The sequence below is a fragment of the Otolemur garnettii genome, unplaced genomic scaffold, assembly GCF_000181295.1.
Source record: "Otolemur garnettii isolate 467f Iridium unplaced genomic scaffold, OtoGar3 scaffold00036, whole genome shotgun sequence".
In the NCBI taxonomy this organism is placed as follows: Eukaryota; Metazoa; Chordata; class Mammalia; order Primates; family Galagidae; genus Otolemur; species Otolemur garnettii.
In genome coordinates this window covers 5,119,426-5,129,606 of record NW_003852431.1, presented here as the reverse complement: position 1 = coordinate 5,129,606, position 10,181 = coordinate 5,119,426, and positions in this window count along the sequence as shown.

The following is a 10,181-nucleotide window of genomic DNA, read 5'->3' as shown; positions in this document are numbered from 1 at the left end:
ATGGCATCATCCCCCCGACTTGGACTAACATTCCCACTCTTTTCTAGTTTAACAAGAAATGTAACGTTTACTCATTGCTATAATTCAAGCTCTGACATTCTTGCAAGGGCACAAAAAGCACACAACAATAATGAATGATGCTTAGCAAGTCACCACAGCTCATTGACATGAATACAGGGGTGAGACACTGATATAACAAGGTTATGAGTCCTTACCGAGCTGTTTGTATAATCGCTCTTATGAAAGTCATGCTTGTAAGTTCATGAACGTGTCAGACTTCACGTACGCTACTGAAATCACTACAATTAAAAATATTAATGTTAAATAGGTAAGACGTTTATCTCAAATATTTTAAAATTTCTTCACCTGAAATCCTTAAAAGAAGTCGTATGTCCTCTGTAAACATTCACACACACGCATACACAGAACAATTGTAATCTTCTGCTGAGGCTCATATACTGATTGTTGCACTATAAGATAAGGGAATAAAAAGTTAAAACATTGTAAAACTTATTGAGAGCTTGTATTACCTTTGAATACGAAAAGGTTTTGAAGTTAGGTTTTTCATTTATTATTTGGACTACTTATAACACTTTAGTTTGCTTTGAAATACACTTGATATTTAAATGATAGCACTTCCATACACTGGTTTCTGTTGTTTTACATTAGTATACTAACCAAAGAACAGCTGCTTCAATTCAAAAACAGAGCCGTCACTTTAGTTTTCCATTTATAAGAAAATACCAATGATGTACAAAATTAATTCTGTGTACTTAAGAACTCATCATCTAATAGGTATTTAATCAAATGAAATTATCAGTCATGTTAACTAATAATGGGGAAGAATATTCAGAAGTGAATATGTTTCTAACTAGCGTTTATGCACAAAAATGAACATTCCACTTCACTTTGATTACTGGAAGTCTCTGTTTTTACCCACTGGTAGTCATGACATAATGGTATTTTGTTTTCTGTTGTATTTAATATATGTTTCCAGATTTTGGTACTCTAAGAAAATATGCAACCTTTCTTTTTTGTTTTCAAAGATTTAGACATAAACATAATACAATTGTCTGGGCACCGCTGATGCTATTGCATCTCTCTTGGCAAGCTTCATCTCTAACCAAAGGGATGCCAAAAAAAAATAAATAAATAAAACCGAATAAATAAATCACGAATTATTGGATCCACAATTTTATTTATATTCTTGCCACGGATAAATGAGGAAGTTTTTCTTACTAAATATAATAAAAATTATCAGTAGTATTGCTGAAAATTATCAGTAGCATTTTTATTCATGCATTTATTATATGCATATATGAACATTTAATATGTATAATAATTATTTGTGATGTATATGAATAGCATATAATTACTGCAGCTTAAAATAAAAGTCTATGACTTGACTAAATAGCTTATTAGAGCATGATTTGATTGAAATATTTCTAAATACAGAGAAGCTAAGAAAGAAACTTTGATGTCAAACTGAGAATGCCCTTGATTCCTTCCTGAATCCATCAGTAAAATGTTTCCCTTCTTCCTGAGCTCCCTCTCTCCTGGCTCTCCCTAATCTCCCTTCTTTCCTCTTCCTGCTGCTCCTCTTCCTTCATTCTTCTGCTCTCTCGTCTCCTTTTTCTTCTCTTTTTTGTTTCCTAAATCAGTATGGACCAAATTTCTCACCTTTAGCATTTTAGACCTTCTAGACATTTGAGGGACAATTCTGTGCATTGCACACTATTTAGCACCGTGTAGGACTTCTACTTTCTAGAGGACAGGAGCAACTATTCTGCTATGGTAATCAAAATTTCTTCAGATATTATGCATGTTACAGATGCTGAATTGGCCTCAGCATTGTTCAATGACCTTGCTGGAAGGTTTTAACTTCTCTACAAGGCCAAATGCTAGCTTTTGTTTTTGTGTTGTAAATCATTTCTTGGATAGTTATCTTGCTTTATAATTGCCAAAGTCTATGGAAAGGGATATGGAAGAAACAAAAAAAAAGTTATTTAAGAAACACAATAACTGTAAACTCTATTTAATCCACTCCTATCAACTTAATACTAGTTTAGCTTTAGTGCAACCACCTCCTAGACGAATGTAGTTGCATATAGGACCAGTATCCCAAACTCCTTAGCAGGTTAAAATTGAAAATAACCCTCTTCTCTTTCATTCTGGCTTTTCTCCTTATGTCACGTAAGTAATTGACACTTAGTATTTCTGAACAACTCACCCTCATTTCTTAGGTGATCATCTGTTTTGTTTTACAAAACGTATTGGTAAATAAGTGTGTCCATTTAATGTAGAGCTTCCATAATATTCTTAGTCTCCAATAACACAGTACTGGCTTGATTATTGTTCTCCACAGTTTTCAGGAACAAACACAGAAGCAAATTGTGATATTTTCAACAGAAAATAGAAGATGAGTGTAGAGAGAGGCATACCAAAGCTTATACAGTGTGGCCATAAAGTGTGTGTGTGCAATTTAAAAAAGGGTGCAAATTAAAATTGCACACGAACATTATAGCCCTGTATATTGTACCAGGAAGATAGAAGTTCCCAGAGAGAAGAATTGAGGCAGCACCAGGAAGGAGAGAAAAGGGTAAAAGGGGCGAGAAAAGAAAAGAGGAGAGAGAAGAGGAGAGAGAGGACGGGAGTGAAGAGGAGAGAAAAGAGAAGAGACTAAACAGAATAATTTTACCAAATGTAGTATGATGGTATTTCCAGTCTTTGTTATATAAATACAGACTTGGTCCTTTCTATATCAAATTAATTTTTCTAATCTTTAAAGCTATTTTTAAAGCTAAATTCCTTTTATTTTTTTTAAGATGATACCTGAGCCATTTATAAGATTGTAACAACTACAAAGATTTCTAATGATTTCTAATCTTTAATTATGATTTAAAAAACTGATAGAACCATTATGATTAAATCTCTACCTAAACTTAAAATAGATTCTAACTAAAGAAAATCTGGAGGACAAACTTGCATGGTTTTCAATGGCCAGCAGCATAGCAGGAAGGAATTAGCAAGGGATAGAATCAAACTCTGCTAACAACAGAGAACTCCAGAGTGTTAGAAAGAGTCGGATGAGGGGGAGAAAACCGACTGGTGATGTTTTTGGTGATGCTTTCCCAGAGCCCTGGAAAGCACATAAAAAGCAGAATCCCAAGCTGTAAAACTGAAAAAAGGTAACAACAACAACAAAAAGATCTATTGAAAGATGTGTAAGAAGGAGGGCCCTTTCGAGGTAATCCTCGGGGGTTGAAGAAATAACTCTCTCCAAGCTGGATTTATTGTTTAGAGCAGGCAGGAACATAGAAAACGTGTGATTCCTATCTTCAAAAAGACTAAAAAGAACAGTGTCTCCTGAGAAAGTAGAGTTAGCCTTCAGAGGAGGAATTTACCATAAAAATCATTAGATGTTGTTTAAAATCAACTTCGCCAAATTAAAAGTTGAAATATATACGTATTATAAAAATATATCAAATCAAACAGACAGACTGGAAGGAGGGACAGACACAAGCACAGACAAACATACTCTGGCACCCATATAGTATATACTTATAAAATACACATGCGTGTGCTCATGAACATACACACACAGGCATGGATATACATATGCAAACATAGCAGATACACACACTCCAATGTTCATAAAAATGCATTTCTCACACACGCGCACCTATATACCGTATTTTGCAATGTATAATGTGTGCTTTTTAGCTTCAATTTTTTTTTTTTTTTTTTTTTTGAGACAGGGCTTCTAGCTGTCACCCTGTGTAGAACACCTCCAGTTCCTGGGCTCAAGCGATTCTCCTGCCTCCACCTCCCTAGTAGCTGGGACTACAGGTGCCGGCCACAATGCCCGGCTATTTTTTTGTTGCAGCTGTCATTGTTGTTTGACAGGCCAGGACTGGATTTGAACCTACCAGCTCAGGTGTATATGGCTGGCACCTTACCTGCTTGAGCCACGGGCGTGGAGCCAGCTTCAATTTTTGAGCTAAAAACAAGTGTGTGCATTATATATGGCTAGTACAGCTTGGGCGCTGGGCAGCCAAATGGGCCCTCCAGAGCCACCCATGCCTTATTTCCTAGGTCTGCTGGGTGAACAGAGTTTCAGTCTGGGGGGATCTGAGATCTGGTAGTAGCAGAACACCACTTCTGGGTGCCACAGTCGGGGTGCGTGTGTGTGGTGGGGGGAGGATAGGCCATAGTCATGTGGGGAAAGAGCTGTGGGCTGAAGCCAGAAGCTGGCCACATTGAAGGGACCAGAAGCCCCATGCAGGTCCCAGGGAGTTGCCTGGCAGCACACAGGCCAAGGGGCCCAGAAGCTCCTGCCCCATTGGCCATAGACACTGATGTGGCAGGGAGGGAAGGGCCGCATTCACAGATCCTGCGGCTGTAAAAGGGCAGTGTAATCTGAATTTTACCAGGGGAGAGTTAGACCTCCCCACGTATGTGTCTCCCAATCCAGAGTCAGCCAATTTTGGGAGGAGTATTTTCCTGAGAGTTTGGGCCAAAACATGTGTGCACATTATACCCCAGAGCACATTATACATGGCAAAATATGATAGTGTACAAATATACACATACGAACCACACAAAGTTACACATGAGTATATTTGCATAATGCATACACATAAGAACAGACACATGCACAGCCAAACACTTACAACCACACATGATGTATGTGTACAGAAATAGACACACAAAGTAAAGGGACAGAAAATATTTTTAGAAGAATTTAAGAAACAAAGATCATAGCATTAAAAGAAAAGCTGATAGCTATCTCGATAATAGAGGTTGAAATGAAGATAGAAATAGCTATCAATGAGTACCTCCAAAATTAAATTTTTCCAGTAGAAATTTAATAACTTTTGCTAATATCTCTCATAAAATTCATTAAAATTGAAAATGGAAACAAAATTACAAAATTACATTTTTTATTAAAAAAATTCCCTTCTGAGTAACCGACAAGTTTCTCATTAATATTTAGGAGAAAGCAAAAGTCAAATGTACATCATTTATAGATTACTGATTTAAAAAATTTGGAGGCCAGGTGCAGGGGGTCATGCCTATAATCCTAGCACTCTGGGAGGCCCAGGCAGGTAGATTCCCTGAGCTCACAGGTTGGAGACCAGTCTGACCAAGTGGCAGACTCTGTAGCCAGGGGTTTTGGCAAGTACCTGTAGTCCCAGCTCCTTGGGAGGCTGAGGCAAGAGAATCACTTGACCCCAAGAATTTGAGGTCGCTGTGAGCTAAAATGCCAAGGCACTCTACCAAGGGTGACAAAGTGAGATTCTGTCTCAAAAAATTAAATAAATAAATAAATAAAATTTATAGAGTTCTCCTTATAAATGGTTAACTTCCACATGTTGGTTATAGTATATCATCTTCAAGTTCACTTTCCTTTGAGAGGCAAACATGTTTTCCTTAAGACTGTCTATAGAATTTATATCTGCTGATGGTGTTCCAGGCCACAGTTCAGGTAATTTTCCAAATACCCTTTACCAAAGGTTTGTGAAATTTCTTCTTTCCAAAATTTCAAATTTTAATGATAAAATGTAGACCCCTTTCTGATAATACTCTGATAATACTTCTGATAAAATAGCTAACACTCTTAGCTCAATGATCATACCTGATATTCATTCAAATACCTGGATTCTATTATTCTGAAACATTTGTTTTTCTGAGCTTAATGTCCATTCTAAGCTCACACAAAAGCGGACTTTTGCTTAACATATTTGAGGCATTATGAAGAAAAATGTATGGCATAATTGCACAATTGTCAAAGTCTTCCTATATCAATCCTCTTGAAGTCACAGTGAGGAGAGGCGTAATAGGGAGGAATGAGAGGGTTGTCGGAGGAAAATTTCTCATGAGTGCACATCACAAGGACTAGCCACCCTGAGACTTATTGCTAAGGATGTCTTTTTTTTTTTTTCTTTTGGTGTCACAAACATGTTTCCTCAGGTCACTTATTTTGGCACATAAGAGGATCACTCAGCAGTATGTGTAATATATTCTGTATCTGATGGTTCCATAACCTTTGCCCTCATCATTATTTCTGCCAGCTCTCTGCCGTCAATCTTATTTCCCCTGCACATTTTGAAATGTTTTATTGGGTGATCCTATGTGATCAGACTTTAACTGTGGCAATTTTCACAAGAAAGAAGTTCTCTGGAAAGGAGTTCTGTTTCCTTCGCTAGGTAGATGGCTTACTGAAAAACAAGGGGCACAACTTAAAACAATCCCTTACCTGCAGGATTTTTGGATCTGGGGTGATTTATATGTGAGTATCAAACTCACATGTGGTTGTACATTTTTTAAGCTTTGTTTTGTTTGTGTTCCGCTACTTTCCACTGACTCATTGTTTGAGACATGATTTCTTGTAACCTTTCACGGAGGATTGGGTATTATTCTTGTTTATCCTTTAACTACGATTTAGGGTTGGGCTTTTGCAGCTTTAGTTTCCTAACTCCTTTTGTAATCTCCGCACAGGAAAGGTCCTGCACCCTGATAATACAAAAAAAAAAAAAAAAGTAGGCAATTTTTCAGAGATGTTCAGTTATCAAGGCAACAGCTAGTTGGTGGCTTCCAAGATGCTTAACCTTTCTGGATTTTAAGTTTTGTTGTATACGTGGCATTTGTATTTCTCTTATGAATTTCATGTTCCATGTTATAAAGAGGCTTTTGCTTACATATTTAACATTTTCTTACACAACAGGTATTCAAAAACCATTTTCTTTACTTTTGTGTTCACCCTAGGAAGGTACGTAGTCCCAGTTCTTATTCAAAATGTTTGCAAGATGTCTCAAGAAAACATAAACTATAGAAATGTATTGTTTTCTCTCCCGCGTCTCTGCTTTGAAAAATACATCGAATAAACCAAAATACTAAGGAACTGACAAACAAGGGAACCTCTTAACGCCTTGCCTCCAGAATTGTTGGATCTGGGCTTATTTTATATTTGAGAATCAAACCCACATGTGGTTGCTAAGTTGCTTAGGTTGTCATTTGTTTGTGTTTCCCGTACATTTATTCAAAAATGATGGGAGGAAAAAATAATTTGCTTCTTCTGTATACACAGCTATACCTGACCTTTATCTTGAGGGGACCCACAGAAAAAAAGGGAAGTGATGGGGAGAAAGAGAAGGTGAGAAAGCAAGGAGAAGTCTGGAGGGTCCCCAAACCCAGCTAAAGTCACATGGAGGCTTGAGACCCAGCCGGGAATACTCTGGCTGGCAGTGAGCAGCACAAGTGAAAAAGTGGGTGAGGTGAGATGTGCCCTGGGCCCTGCCTGGAGGAGACAGGAGTTTCTAGGTAAGAGGGACCAAAAACTGCTGCCAGGAGGGAGGGGACCATTTGAGGCACAGGATCAAAAATGACCCAAGCCAATGGGAGGGAGTCTAAGGAGGAGATAGAAAAACGCTAGCACCCAAAACCAACAAGGGCAGCCCTTTTGGGACCCCCTCCACTGCATTGGAACTTTCTCTATCAATAAACATCTGCTTTTGGCTCCTTGCTCTCCTGACCCACAAATTTATTCTTCAACTTCTGAGACCATGAACACAGTGGGAAGAACTCCAATAACATATCATCTGCTAAGAGTAGATCATTTTAACATTAAATCATATGGGTGTATTTCTGTTGACTAAAATAACAAATAATATAAATAAGCAAATTTTCATGACTCTTACCAAAATATTTATGATTTTCCTCACTTATACTGCATCATTCTCCCCTACGTGTAGCTGCAATCTGATTTTTGTGTTATTCCTGCACTTTATTTTCTCTTATAACCCATAACATAGAATAAATAGAATAGATCCTGAATCATTTTTCTGGCTGTGTGCCACTCCCCTCCTCCACAGGAGAGATTGCATTAGTCATTCTTGATCTTCATTAGAGATACACAACATATACATGTGGCTCTGTGGTTTGGATCCTGGTGAAATGGAATCACCCTTGCTGTAGTTTTCAACGCCCTACTTATCTTGTCCTCAATATTGTTTGGGCTCATTCTTCTCCATGCACACAGCTTTTATACATGCATCATCTCTGCTGTATGGCATTTATAGTATGAATATATCTATTCTAGTCTTGATGTACATTTGGGGTGGAATGAATTTTTGCATGTTATCAGTATTTTAATAAATGTTTCTCGAAAATGGTCAAAGATTTGCGTGTGATATATGTCAAACAGTGAATTCTGAATCATGAATTTTCAACTTGGATAACCTCAAATGGTTTTTACAAAGGGACTATAATCATTTAATCTTAAATGGACAGCAAATGAAAGTAACTGTTACTTTACTTCTTCAACAATAGTTGGAAACACCAGTTTCTTAAAAGTAAACAGTGCTATGGACATGAATGGAATAGTAATAACTGGGTATATCATTTGCGCCTATCTGATTGCTAATCTCATTGGTAATTTTTTCATATGGTTATTAGCTATATTTCCACTACATAGCATATGTGCTGCCAAAGTGAACACTTCATTAGCCATTCCATAGACATTTCTTCTTGTTCAAATCATTTCCCATTTTTCTACTAGTTTTTCTTTTTTTTTTTTTTTTAAGTATATCATGTTTCTTTCTATTGTGGAAATTTTACTGCATTTGTTGAAAATAATGTATTCTTTCAATCTATGGATTTTTAAGATAAACAATAAAAACATAAATATCAATGTATAAAATGTTTATTAATTACAGACATTTTTTCAATAAAATGTTTGTATTTTAGAATGCTGTTACTTTAAAAATTGTACCTTGATATTTTTAGTACATTGTCCTATATTTTTTCAAAGATGTTATGTCTTTCTTTTTGTAATTATGACATTAACTTTTAAGTTTATAATTTTTAAAATCTAGGATAAGGTAATGACATAAACTATTTTTGTTCAGGCATAGGCAATGATAGCTGCAATATTTATTAGAAAGCAATATTTTGGTTAGAAATCTGAAGTGCTAGTGCTGGCTTAGCTGTACCACTGATCTCTTTTTAGGTCATGTTGCCTTATTTTTTATGCCTTAAACATAAATTATTATTTTGGTAGGAATTCAACTTAACATAGAGACTAATTTTGTGAAATTGAAGTCTCTGTGATATGAAAAATTACTATGTGATTGCATGTCTCAATTTATACATTCTCCAGTGTCTTTCAGTCAATTTATGTATGTGTCTTTTCCAAAAAAAATGTTGTATAGCTTGGTTAGATTTTTTCCACTGTTATTGTAAAATATGACCCACCTTCCATACACACACACACATGCACATTTTATCATTTAAATAACTGTTTAAAATTTCATTTGGAAAGCAAAGCCATGCCAGGGAAAATGATAATAAAACTTAACAAATTAAAGAAAAAGGAAAAAAAAAGTCTTAAGACTGAGAAAAATAACTTATTTCATATAGGGAATCACCAATTCAAGTGACAGCATATTACTTATCTGAAACAAAGGAGGCCAATAAAAAGTGGCATAGTATTTTTTTAATGTTAAATTTAAAAAAGTGAAATCAATTTTATAAATTAATCAAGGGGGTGTAAGGTAAGAACTGTGGCGAGGACATAGCTAAAAACAAGGCACAGGCCCAGCTAAACATAATGATAAGAATTAGTCACTGTCCCCTTATTTGCTTCTCTATAATAGCCACTCCAGAGTGAAATAGCGGCTATACATGAAGATTCTTGACTCTCTCTGTAGATAACATCAGACTTTTGGAACCTAAAGGTAGTTTTGAAATATTGTCTGGGTCCTGCATTCCGGCAGATTGGCTCACCGACTCAGAGTGGTGGCCCAAACCAAGAAACGGGCTCAAATGGCCTGATATCCCCCACCCAAGAACCTGACCAACAGGACAATTTCTACAGCCCTGTGATTCTGCCCCACACTCAGCCAATTAGCGAATCTAATAGCTTAATCCCTTGCCTGACAAACTATCCTTTAAAACCCTGCCTTCCAAATTCCCTGGGAGGTAGATGTGAGAAATTTCTCCCATCTCCCTGCTTAGCACTATGCAGGGCAGAACTCTCTCTGCTGGGAACCCTGCTCCTCAGTGTATTGGCTTCCTCTTGGGCAGCAGGCAAATGACGCCGGTTGGGAAGCATAGTTGTTGTCCACTGAACATTCTATAGCCAACACAACTAACTAGAAGAAAAGGAAGTAAAAGTATCC